Here is a 13,806-nt window from a genome sequence, read left to right as displayed (position 1 = left end):
TGAATAACAAGCCACAGTCACAAAAAACGGAAAAGCCACACAAACAAAAACGCAAAAAACCAGCAAAAACAAAAGCACCAAATATAAGCTCAAAATATCACCTCAGAACACTGAAATTGGAAATGGAAGGCTTTGATTACAATGGGGGAGGGGGACACAAATTAGCAGCGCAACAGTGAAAACGGAAGCTCAGGAGCACGTTTGGCTTCTGAAGCAAAGTTCGCAAACTGGAACACTGACTTCCGGGTTTGCAGTGTTCGAATTCCAAGTTGTTCAGGAACTAAGCTGTTTGAAAACTGAGGTACCACTGTACTCAGTCTCTACTGATTCTAGAATAAAATGTGTGTGCCTTTGCTATTAATAAAGTTTGTTGCATAACAAGGGTGCTTCTTGGAAAATATATTAGACAGCCTAGCCATAATTCTGAATTATATTGATTATTTTCACATGCAAAGTAAGTTCTTTGGCATCCAGTTAATACAAGCATTCCAAATTTTCATCTCTGAAGTAGTGTCTTACAAGTATCTGAAAAATATTTCAGCACCAGTGCAGAATGTGTGTGTTTCACAATATAAATAAGTTCTTTTTTTCAGTTTCCAAATATTTCACTTTTCAGCAATGACTAAACATTGGCTAATTAGCTGTTTTGTTTTTAATTAAGAAGCACCAGTGAACTTATATTATATGAGTCCTTGCGGCTTTAAATCAGTAAAGTAAAAATGATTGCTGTAACTAATAGTACAAATTCTTCATCAGCAACATAAATACTAACTGTGAAAACAGGTGCTGGGATATGTTGACCATGGAGCCCAAATGGACTACTGAGAAACAAGGAGGAGATATCAGCGTGATCAGAGGAACCCTAAAGTTTGCAGCTTGTAAAGCCAAAGAGGGACACTCCACCACCAGCAGCAGTGCAATGCAAACTGAGAATTTCTGTGGACACAGAATGCTAAATGTCTCTCAGGGATGGTTGTAAATGGAAAGGGACACAGGTGGCACTGTGGTCTAAATCACTAAGCCTCTTGGGCTTGCCAATTGGAAGGTTGGCAGTTCAAATCCCCATGATGGGGTGAGCTCCCATTGCTCTGTCCCAGCTTCTGCCAACCTAGCAGTTCAAAAGCACACCAATACAAGTAGATAAATACGTACCACTGCGGCGGGAAGGTAAACGGCACTTCTGTGCGCTCTGGCACTCATCACTGTGTTCCATTGTGCCAGAAGCGGATTAGTCATGCTGGCCACATGACCCAGAAAGCTGTCTGTGGACAAACGCCGGCTCCCTCGGCCTGAAAGTGAGATGAGCGCTGCAACCCCATAGTTGCCTTTCACTGGACTTAACCATAGCGAAGAAGCCAAGAGTGACAGAATGGAATGGGAAGAAAACGGGGCTGGCTGATGGGGTCACTCCACACTACAACATTGAGCTGCCAGTCCCACTTATTACACTAGCAGTGCCATGCAGAGCCGTAGCTGGGTGATCTTGTGCCCCTGACAGAACCGTCCCGATTTTGCCCCTTAGCCACAGACAAATTAGCTCTTCTTTTCGCCTCTCCTCCAACCAACCCCCCCTCCACCCATTCAATTCACCCTCTATTAAAAAACCTTTTCTTATGAGTCAGTAATCAATATTTTTATTTATGAACATATTTTTAAGACAATTTTGTAAGGGGGGAGGGCTTTGCCTGCACCCTTGGCGGGGGCCTACTTCGCCACCCCCTAGCCAAGGCCCTGGTCCCAAGTGAAATGTGCTGTGTAAGTACATGAATGAACCTTGAAATGCACAGTTGTTGGCAACCTTCTGTCTCAAGGATGCCTCTGGGGGTGAAATCAAACCGCTGTATTAGCAGCACCCAAGAGACCTCCCCGGGGTGCAAGCCTGGGCAGTGCGGTGCATATGGAGGTCTGGGCTGCCCAGATGACAAGACCCCCCCCCCCCAGGGCCGGATTTAGGTTTGATGAGGCGCTATGCTACTGAAGGTAATGGGGCCCTTTATATGTCCAACTGTCCTTTGTCAACAACAAATTGTCGCTGGTTTTTGTGTTGAACATATGCTATATGGTACTTTATGGAACGAAGAGGTATCTCACCAGTGATATTTTAGGGAGCAGGCTAGCAGGTGGGGCCCATTACTTACATCATAGGAGTCTACACAATACAAAACACTGTTGCCGTATGTAGGTTTTATTTTATTTGTTTTTTATCCTATATTTTGGAAATGTACATCCATTTTTTTTCCTTTAAAGTTTTTGGGGGGGCCCCCAAGAGAGCGGGGCCCTAAGCTATAGCTTATACAGTGGTACCTCGGGTTACAGATGCTTCAGGTTACAGACTCCGCTAACCCAGAGTTCTTAACCCAGTACCTTGGGTTAAGAACTTTGCTTCAGGATGAGAACAGAAATCGTGTTCTGGCGGCGCAGCAGCAGTGGGAGGCCCCATTAGCTAAAGTGGTACTTCAGGTTAAGAACAGTTTCAGGTTAAGAACGGATCTCCAGAACGAATTAAGTTCTTAACCCGAGGTACCATTGTACGTAAATCCGGCACTGGGCCCCTCTCTCGGCCTCACTAATGTGGATGAAGGGAAAGCAGAGTAATACATTTGGCACCAGCTTGGCTTTAGGAGTTGCAAGGCACCGTCCATCTGTCATAGAGACTCTGCTCAAGATTTGTTTAGGGTTTACTCCTTAGCCTTTTCTGTCTCCTGAAAATGCCCCCCAAGGCAGCAGAGGTTTAGGATCAGAGTTTTCCTTCTCCTAGATGGGCTGTCTTCCCCGGTTGATGAGCCCCATCAGCTCCTCACTTCCCTCTACAGCACATGTTGGACCCACTATTGGTCTTATTGCATGCAGGGAAAATCCCATCCCTGCCATTGTATAACACAAAACAAGGAAGGCCCAGCAAAGAGAAAGAGCAAAGGTATAAGGGAAATTGATTTCTTATACTGTCTACACAGGGACCCAAACCAAATTAGCAGGAAGTGATACAGGATGGGAGATAATGGGGATTTGGGAGTAAGGGAATGGGGCTCTTCCCCCCACCCCAGGCTGTTTTCTAGTCCAAGACATCTCTGGGGTAGTGTGTCAGATTTAGGCACAATCCTGTGCCCTGTTTGCTCCTTGAGCACGTTTGCTCTGGGAGAGACAGATGTCCTTTTGGAGGGGATGGAAGTGGCAAGGCTATTGCCACCCATCCTCCCATCTCAGATCTTTAAGAGATAAGGCCTCCCTCTCCCCCCCCCTCTCTCTGTGCAATCTGACATCCTGAGTTGTTCTGCATTCCACACCTTGTACCAGTTTCTCTGCAGAACGCCAGGATCACACAGCACAGGTGGAAAGTGTCTCTTCTCCTTTCGCCTGCATTGTCCAAGGGCACAATTGTTCCCAGCAACTTACAGCTGCTATTGCAATTCAGCAGTATTCCGTCCCGCATTTATTTTTAGCTCGCCGGCCATGCTCCTTCCCCCATGGTTGCAGCCTCTCTAAGCCAAGGCAAAAATCCAAAAATAACAGAAGTCCCCAGTCGAAGGCCGAGCCCACAATCAGAAAGTGGAAGACAATGCATGGCAGCTACTTTCCAAGGTCCAAAATTCAACGCACACACAAGAGGAAAACTTTGTTCTTGTTGTTGCACACTCCGTCAAGTTCTGTGGTGCAGCCCCAACAACTTTGCAGAAGTCAAGAGCCTGTGCAAATTTACATAAAGACACTGGAAGTCTTTTGTGGATGTTCTCTCTGCAAACACGCACCCCCAACCAGCGAAAGTCGTTCGAATTTGAGCACTTCAGCCGCACGGCCTTAACAGGAAGCTCTTTTGTACATTCATGCTGCTGTCATGGTGCTTCGCCTCCCAGGGGGGACTGAAAGATCCGTTGTTTTGAGACAATTCGCTTTTTGTGCCCAGGACAGCCATTTGGCCTCGTCCCTTCCCATTGTTTGCTTTAAATAAATAAAAAATCACAGCAAGTTTGGGTGGAGAGGGAGGCAGAAAGGAAGGAGCAGCACAGCGGGATTTGAATTTAAAGCACAAAAGTGACACGGAATTGTAATGAGCTGGAAGTGTGTGTATAAATGTATGTACAAGGTAATATTTCTGGGTTAGCGGAGTCTGTAACCTGAAGCATATGTAACCTGAAGCGTATGTAACCCGAGGTACCACTGTACTGTATATGTCTGTCTGTCTGTCTGTCTGTTTGTCTGTCTGTCTGTCTGTCTCTCTTTGTGTGTGTGCGATACAAATTTTTTGGCCTATTATTATGAAGTTTTGAGCACGCACAGCTTTACTGGCAGTTTCATCAGATCCAGCCTTGGCTTTCTTTACTGCTTAGTGTAAGCATCTCAGCAAGGGCCAAATGGAGATGAAACACTGCGTAATTCTGCAAGATGTGCACCACTGCAATGATGCAGAGAATGTTTGCGTCCACGTTGAGGGGTATGGTAAGCCCATCCTGATTCCTGTGACAAGGGATTGCCGCAGGTCTAACTGGGGCACTGCAGTAAAGTCAGTTTCCTCGTACGTAGAATCATAGAACTGTACCACGAGGACCATCTAGTCCAATCTTTTGCCCAACGTGGAGCTCGAACCCGCGACTCTGAGATCAAGCGTCTTTATCGGTCGATTTTGCCTTATTTACAGCTGTCGCCCACTCAGCCAGCACCAGGGGTGCCAATTTAAATAAAATATTGGGGATGGGGACCCAAGTAAGCCCCACCCTGCACAATCGATCACATGATGCAGGGCATGGACACAATTTGAATGGCAATTCCCATCAACTTTGCAGGGGCCTAACGTGGGTGGCGCTGTGGTCTAAACCACTGAGCCTCTTGGGCCTGCCAATCGGAAGGTTGGCGGTTCAAATCCCCGTGACAGGGTGAGCTCCCATTGCTCGGTCCCTGCTCCTGCCAACCTAGCAGTTTGAAAGCACATCAAAGTAGATAAATAGGTACCGCTTCAGCGGGAAGGTAAACAGCGTTTCCATGCGCTGCTTGGTTTTGCCCGAAGTGGCTTAGTCATGCTGGCCACATGACCCGAAAAACTGTGGACGGACGTCGGCTCCCTCAGCCAGTAAAGCGAGATGAGCGCTGCAATCCCAGAGTTGTTTGTGACTGGACTTACTGTCAGGGGTCCTTTACCTTTAACCCCCTCAAATATTTTATTGGTGTATATATTCTTTGCCCCAGTGTTAATGACTTTAAACTTTCTATGCCCTTTCACCCAGTTTAGAGAGATCCTTCTGGAGTGCCTCACAATAATTTGGTGAATTTGGCCACCTGCCTGCTTACACCTACCTCCAGGTCAAATATGAATACATTAAAAGGCACCAATCCCAGTACAGATCACTGTGGATCTTCCACCCACCTACCCACCATGAGAACTATCCTGTTCCCTTATTATTCCATGACTGCTGAGATTCTGTAGGAGTCTTTAGTGACTTCTTAACTTGTCCATATATTCAGTTAGTGTGATAGTCTGTCCTACTTGCAGAAGACAGTGGTCTTATGAAGGACTGTCAGCAAACAGGCCTGGAATGGAATTGCATACCCTCCAACATTTCACCAATAAAAATAGGAATGTCCTATATTATTTTTATTTTATTTTATTTTATTTATACCCCACCCATCTGACTAGGTTGCCCCAGCCACTCTGGGCAGCTTCCAACATATATAAAAACATAATAAAACCTTAAACATTTTTTTAAAAAATTCCCTCTACAGGGCTGCCTTCAGATGTCTTCTAAAGGTTGTAGAAATAAAAAAATTCCTTCCAGTAGCACCTTAAAGACCAACTAAGTTAGTTCTTGGTATGAGCTTTCGTGTGCATGCACACTTCTTCAGATACACTCTTCTTCAGTGTATCTGAAGAAGTGTGCATGCACACGAAAGCTCATACCAAGAACTAACTTAGTTGGTCTTTAAGGTGCTACTGGAAGGAATTTTTTAATTTTGACTATGGCAGACCAACACGGCTACCTATCTGTAAAAGGTTGTAGAGTTACTTATCACCTTGGCACGAGGGTCACATAACTCCATAGCCTTCAACATTTCTCTGATGAAAATAGGAACGTCCTAAGGGAAAGCAGGACATTCCAGGATCAGATCAGAAACCAGGATGGCTTCTGTAAATCTGGGACTGTCCCTGGAAAATAGGGATACCTGGAAGGTCTGGAATTGTTTGGTTTGTGGTCCGGGGCACAGAGCCAGGAGTAAAAGCTGCCTATTAATCTAAAGCAGCCTTCCACCATCTGGTGGCAACCAGGTATTGTGGTCTACAACTCCCATCATCCATTCCCCATCGGCCATTGTGGCTGGGACTGAGGAATCCAACAACATCTGAAGGGAGACCAGAGTGGGGAAGGTTGAGCTAAAGTGTCCTGCTTTTTTAAAAAAAACACCACAACAACAGCAGCAGAGAAGGGGGGAATAGGTTTGCCTCTTGCTTTTTGTCCAGTGGCCAGAGACATTGCTTGTTTCCTTCCCCCGCTGTGATCAGTTGGTAATCCTGGTTCAAGGCAGCAAGCGGTGCTCAGCAAGTTTGCTTAGGAGAGCCATTGAAAGTCACGGGACTAGGAAATTCCACCTAGACCGAGGGCATAAGGGCCAAACACAGTCCCTTGTAACGACGCCACGCTGACCATCTGCTCCAAGCAACAGCACGGTCAAAAGTGTCAGAATCGGGCGAGGCGATAAAAGGCCCTGCTTGCTCAGTTGCAGATGCTGCTGCTGCTTAGTTATGCCTGGCGATGCTCTCAGCCTTCCCCGCAGCCCCTATCCCATTTATGGTAATTTGCCATCTGCCAGCCTGGCAAAATCTACGGGGAGGGTGACCACCATAGGACCCAGAACTCGACTCTGGCAAGTGAGAAGCAACCCCATTCACTGGAGACCGGGGGGGGGGGGGACGACACCCGGCAGTTCAAAACTGCTAAAGAAGATCTGTGGCAGAGGAACTATGAAATCGCTACAATTACTTGAACTCAGTGGGACTTATTCGGAACTGCTTGAAGAGGGTTTTCTCTTTTTTTCTTTTCTCTCTTTTTTACAGTCAAGTGGTGTATACATTTCATGAAATAAATTATAGCATGGGTACCCAAACTTTCTTCTCCCCTTCCATGGACCCCTTGAAAATTGTGGAGGGTCTTGACGGAACATTTCATTCATGCATGCATTCATTCATTCACATTTATCCTGTTGCAGCCATCGTGATGCACAGTGCTAGATTATGTGTAGTTTTTCATTGCTTTATTGCTTCTTTTATTTCTTATTGTATTTTCTGGTGCTACAATTCAAATTCCATAGAACAGAGTTTTCCAGACTTGTGTGTCGTGACACTCCCCCACCCCACTCCCCCCTGGGGCTGGAAAGGGGTTCGTTTAACTTCCAGTTTGTTAGTAAAACTGTATTACTGTGTTGCAAAACGATGCAGGTCTGAAAAGCGTGTCACCAACGTGAAAAGTTTGGGAAGCTCTGCCACAGAATTTGAATGACACAGAAGTTTCCTCTTTTTGTGACCAACTGCAGTGGTTGGAGGCAGTAGTGCTACTGAATACCAATTGTTGTTGTTGTTGTCGTTGTTGTTGTTGTTGTTGTTGTTGGATGGGTGGCAGTTAACAGATTGGGGTTGAATCCTGACAAGACAGAAGTGCTATTTTTGGGGGACAGGAGGCGGGCAGGTGTGGAGGACTCTGGTCCTGAATGGGATAACTGTACCCCTGAAGGACCAGGTGCGCAGCCTGGGAGTCATTTTGAATTTGCAGCTGTCCGTGGAGGCACAGGTCAATTCTGTGTCCAGGGCAGCTGTTTACCAGCTCCATCTGGTACGCAGGCTGAGACCCTACCTGCCCGTGGACTGTCTCACCAGAGTGGTGCATGCTCTAGTTATCTCTTGCTTGGACTACTGCAATGTGCTCTATGTGGGGCTACCTTTGAAGGTGACCCGGAAACTACCAGAATGCGGTAGCTAGACTGGTGACTGGGAGCAGCCAAGACCACATAACACCGGTCTTGAAAGACCTACATTGGCTCCCAGTACGTTTCCGAGCACAATTCAAAGTGTTGGTGCTGACCTTTAAAGCCCTAAACGGCCTCGATCCAGTATACCTGAAGGAGCGTCTCCACCCCCATCATTCTGCCCGGACACTGAGGTCCAGCACCGAGGGCCTTCTGGCGGTTCCCTCGCTGCGAGAAGCTAAGTTACAGGGAACCAGGCAGAGGGCCTTCTCGGTAGTGGCGCCCTCCCTGTGGAACGCCCTCCCACCAGATGTCAAAGAGAAAAACAACTACCAGACTTTTAGAAGACATCTGAAGGCAGCCCTGTTTAGGGAAGCTTTTAATGTTTGACCGACTATTGTATTTTAATATTTTGTTGGCAGCCACCCAGAGTGGCTGGGGAAGCCCAGCCAGATGGGCGGGGTATAAATAATAAATTGTTGTTGTTTGTTATGTACTGAATTGAATAGGATCCAGAATGCAGCAGTCTGATTGGTCCACAGGAGCCACCCAATCCAGCTCCAGGTGGAAGTGAATCTGCAACCAGATTGGCTTACAGGTGAATTGGCTTACACTGAATTAGCCAATCACGTGGGGCCCATTGTGTAAATAATGTATATAAAGCAGACATTCTGGGGGAACTGCCATTCCTCCTCACCACTATGAGCTGAATAAAGAGCATGAAATCCACTCTCGACTCAGAGTATATTTCATTGTTGTTAAAATTTGTATACCTCCCTACACTGGTAGATCTCAGAACACAACACAGAACCACAAGAGGGGAGAGGGATTTTGTGCCTGGTCCTCCTTGAAGGTTTCTCATAGGCATCTGAATGTCATCTATGGGAAGAGGAACCTGGGCTAGATGGGCCACTGGCCTGATCCAGGAGACTCTTTTTACATTCTTATTTTTTAAAAAAACAAGACAAAACTACAATTGAAAATCAATATGAGCAACCCAAAGCAACAACATACTATGGCATTACTGAGATAATACAGAAACTACAGTAATTCAATATTCCTGCAATCGGAGACAAGAACTTCAAAATGCTTTCCATAAAATGAGCTTTTACTGGTAAGTCCGAAATCATTGAGTTAAGTGCCATTCAGCTGAGTGCATTGATTTCTCCCCCCCCCCCTCCCTCCTCTCTCCTTGCCTTGCCTTTAATGGCTTCCATTTACTATTTACTGAAAGAAAGCAGAGAGTATAGCAGAGATGATCAGGCACAGGAAAGCCCAAGGAAGGGGTCTCTAAGGGGTGGGAGGGGAAAACTGCATTCCGGGAAGCAGCCAGCAATCTAATACGGCTTCTCCGGATGCATCAACTTCCTCCGCCTGATTCCAAACACCTCTGCCTCCTTCCTTCATGCCTTCACCATTCTGCTAGGCCAAGCTAGGAAGAGGCACTGCAGCTGATTAAAAAGATCAGATCAAAACATCATTCTCAACCTGTCTCTTTTAAAGTACACTTCTGAAATTCTGTTGCGCTCCCACAACACAATGGGGTCCACCAGTGGTCCTGCAATGTGAAGTGTCTGAGGTGCCCGACAGCCACATTCAGGGTTCCTGAGAAACTAGATTAGTTAGTATTTGTATTGTATTTACATTGTAAATGCATTTCACAAAGAATAAACGGTACTGAGGAAAGGAGGTGGCTGTTGGCAGGCTATTCTGTTAGTTGATTGTTTGACTGAGAATGTGAGAGTGTGGTGACTTCAAGCAGACAGATTAATAACTTAGGCACTGCTATGAAGGAGTTTTGAAAACAAAAAAGGACTAAACCCTCTCTTGGGCTCAAGGGAGAGAAAGAAAGTGTGTGTGTGTGTGTGTGTGTGTGTGAGAGAGAGAGAGAGAGAGAGAGAGAGAGAGAGAGAGAGTGTTCTTCAACTCTTGCAACCTGCCAAGTAAAGATTTCTCTTCAAGTCTTGTGCAAGGCATCTATTTTATCACAAATAGCTAACAGTATTTCCCACAGTCATTGGTACCCAGAGTGCAGCCATTGCAGTTTTTATGGTGCCTTTCAAAGAGGAACAGGGGGCCTCTCACAGAGAGGCCTTCAGTAAGAAATCTGTTGTTGATGGTAAAGGTAAAGGGACCCCTGACCGTTAGGTCCAGTCGTGGCCAACTCTGGGGTTGCGGCGCTCATCTCGCTTTACTGGCCGAGGGAGCCGGCGTACAGCGTCCGGGTCATGTGGCCAGCATGACTAATCTGCTTCTGGCGAACCGGAGCGGCTATTTTTCTAGAAAAAAGAAACTCACCATGAACACCTCCCTCATTCTCTTGGAATGGCAATGGTGCCCACCTGACAGGTGCCGGAACTGAGTTCCGGCAAGTTCCGGCTGGGGGGGGGAGTGCTGAATGAGAGAAAGCTGGAAACTCCAAAATTGGGAGGCGTTTTGTATTGGTGCTCAATTCACAATGCAGCCAAGCACTACGAGCTGAACAAATTTATATTTCTAGTCAATTAAATATGGACTTTAGTGTCATCACTAGCAAGAGCCCGTAGCGCTTTTTGCTGACTGGGGCTGATGGGAGTTGTAGTCCAACATCTGAAGGGCACTACATACATACATACATACATACATACATACATACATACATAAACAGGAGCCATGTTGACTGCTCCTGCTCTAGTCCCTTTGCCCCCACCCCAAGAGTACGACCTCCATTTCCTGTTCTGTCCTTGCTGATGAGCTTTGCTTCTCCAACATTGCAAGGCGTGCATCAAAAATCAGAAGTACTTAGCACAACAACTCCAGTTATTAGGATCAGCTGACAGCCCCAGAATATACATCATGCGCAATAGTAAAACTTGAAAGCCTTGTTATCACCTCATTCACTTGCCAGAGCCAGGAGGGTCCATCAACTAATCTGGTGCTTCAGCAGATGACATGGATCACCCCTGCTCTGAAAAATTCCCAGAGCTGCAGTAACCTGTATTCCATTCAGATATATATATATATATATATATATATATATATATATATATATCCCCCCCAGTGGCCAGTTCTGTCCTCCATCCAAGTTGGCTTCTCAAGGAGCAGCAGATTGAGGACTCTTGTCTATTACTGCTTTGTACTTTATGCCACCGCTGCCGATTTAAAACCACAACATCAACAAGAAACAAAGTGCATTGCAGTATTTTCTACAGGGGGTGCTGTCTCCAGCGAGGGGGCCCATGTCAGGTGGCAAAATAATTTGTGACTTGTTGTTGCAAAGTCTTCCAGCTGGTTTCGTTCACATCAGCGACCATAATTTGTGAACAGCGAGGTGGTAAAAGACCTGAATCAGCTTAATGCACTATAAGTAGGACATTGTCATGACAACAAGATGCTGAAGGTTTGCTACTATTTATGTATGGGTTTTGTTTTGCTGCTGAACCTTGATACAAATAGATTTAGAAACATATTGTTAGGAACACGTTCTCCCCCCCCCCCATCCCTCAACCAACCCCCCTCAATGCATTTTTAAAAATATATTAAAAAAACATATGGATGCATAGATGCTTAAATAAGCTTGCGGAAGTTTGCAAACATTGCCACCAAGATAGCTAATGAGCTGCGATTCAAGCTAATGGCACAGAAACGAAAAGGTCTAGGTTCTAGATTTATGCCTAGATGTGCTAGGATATCATTGTGGGTTTTTTTGGTGTAGGTTCCTAGGTTACCAGGAATCCTTCGACTAGACTTCTTGGCCTTTTGTTGCATTGTCAATGCGAATAGGGAATTACAAGGTGGACTTTTCTGAAGGTGAAAAATGGCTCACACCGTGTAGAGCCTCAAGTAATCTGGGCAGAGGAATTTATGACACCAGAGGAAATGATGACAAAGACATGGACTTCAGGGGGTGGTCCGAAATCCAGGTCTTTTGTGCTGTGGGGTTTTTTTGCCAGTTCTCCCACCCTCCCTGCCTTTAAAAACAAAAACCAAAAACATTTTTTGCTCTTCCTTCGAGTACCTTTCTTACTTTGCCTGATCAAATTATTATGGTGGCTGGCTGGGAGGGCGTCTCATCCTGGCTGAGTTGCAAACCGCTGGCAGTATAGAATCCCTGGACAGGGAGACAGTAGATGGGGAAGCACAGAGCATAGGGCTATATCTCTCTGGTCTCAGGTTGCCAAGCTCGCCAAGGGCAGCTCTGGTGAAGGAGAAAAGACAATGGGCAGTCTGCAGAGTCGTTTTCAAGTTGTTTTTGCACCAGTTCTGCATTCTCCAATTCTAGTTGGGTGTCACGGTCCGGTCTATGGGCAATCGAAGTCCTGGCTGAGGACGTCAGGACAGGGGGCAAGATGGCAGGGTGGAAGGAGGAATGAGAGTCCAGAAGCCAGGGGTCCGAGGGTCAGGAAGCAGGGAGTCACAAAGTCAAGGGTCCAAGGGTTGAGAAGCAAGGAGTCAAGGAGCCAAGGATCAGGACGCAAGGAGTCAAACACAGCAAGGCAGGAAACGTGTTGCTGTGGCAAAGAGCCAAAGGGAAATGCTGACCTTATATCCCTTCCCGGCTCTTGCCACCAGGTGCAGTGAGTTACCAAGCCTTGCCTCTCCAGAACAAATTTAGGAAGGCCCCAGTCCTGCAAAGCCCGACTGGTCACAGGGCTTGGCTCCTGCACGCACTCCTGACATTGGGGATGTCAGGACAGAACACTCCATGAAGAAGGGGGGGGCGACATGTGCTTTAATACGCCCCCTCCCCCGCAACGTGGTGCCCTCCAGAGTTTTGGATTCTCTCTCCCATCATCCCTGACCATTGGCCACCCATGCTGTCTGGGGCTGGTGACAGTGCTAGTCTAAAACACCTGGAGGAAGCATGCAGTAAGGGGAAATAACTGCAGTTGTCTTCCATGTCTTCAGCCTTCCCCTATGTCAGGGAGGGGAGACCTGGAAAAGGCCTGGAAACGATGCCTTATGAGGAACAGCTAAGGGAGCTGGGCATGTTTAGCCTGGAGAAGAGGAGGTTAAGGGGTGATATGATAGCCATGTTCAAATATATAAAAGGATGTCACATAGAGGAGGGAGAAAGGTTGTTTTCTGCTGCTCCAGAGAAGCGGACACGGAGCAATGGATCCAAACTACAAGAAAGAAGATTCCACCTAAACATTAGGAAGAACTTCCTGACAGTAAGAGCTGTTCGACAGTGGAATTTGCTGCCAAGGAGTGTGGTGGAGTCTCCTACTTTGGAGGTCTTTAAGCAGAGGCTTGACAACCATATGTCAGGAGTGCTCTGATGGTGTTTCCTGCTTGGCAGGGGGTTGGACTCGATGGCCCTTGTGGTCTCTTCCAACTCTATGATTCTATGATTCTATGACCTGGTGCCCTCTGGACAACACACTGAATGACAATGCCCATCCTCTCTGATCACTGGCCATGCTGGGGTTGAAGTCCAACATTATGTGGGATGCCACTGGCCCCATTGCGCTTTTGTCTGCCCTGTGTTGCTCTAACACTCTGGGTCTCCCAGTAACAGCAGCAAGAAGCAGCTGCTAAGAGCATAGCAATGTAAGACGAACCTGCTGGATCAGGCCAAATATGCCCACACCGTATGTATCAGCTAGGCAATTCCAACATTACACCTCCAGAATCTAATCTATCTAAGAACATAAGAAGAGCCGCCTGGATTAGTCTAATGGCCCATCTAGTCCAGCATCCTCTTCTCACAGTGGCCAACCAGATGCCTGTAGTAAATAAGCAGGACCCATAAGCAGGACCCAAGCACAACAGCTTTCCCCCCAGCTGTGGTTGCCAGCAACAGGTATTCAGAAGCATAGTTGCCTTCGACCGTGGAGGCAGAGCAGAGCCATCGTTGTCTATACCACGCTCAGGGGAGAC

General features: G+C 46.7%; 1 long non-coding RNA gene across 1 annotated transcript; it reads left to right on the top strand.

Annotated features, from left to right (window-relative positions):
- The first annotated feature begins 5,652 nt into the window (after positions 1-5,652).
- On the top strand, positions 5,653-6,374 carry LOC308584270. The gene is made up of 2 exons (XR_014006725.1): positions 5,653-5,737; positions 5,981-6,374. It is a non-coding gene; the product is annotated as an uncharacterized lncRNA (long non-coding RNA).
- Positions 6,375-13,806: the final 7,432 nt, after the last annotated feature.

The sequence above is a fragment of the Podarcis bocagei genome (assembly GCF_964188305.1).
Source record: "Podarcis bocagei genome assembly, chromosome: 3".
Classification (NCBI taxonomy): Eukaryota; Metazoa; Chordata; class Lepidosauria; order Squamata; family Lacertidae; genus Podarcis; species Podarcis bocagei.
The sequence above is the reverse complement of the archived record's forward strand: the minus strand, read 5'-3'. Positions and strand labels throughout refer to the sequence as shown.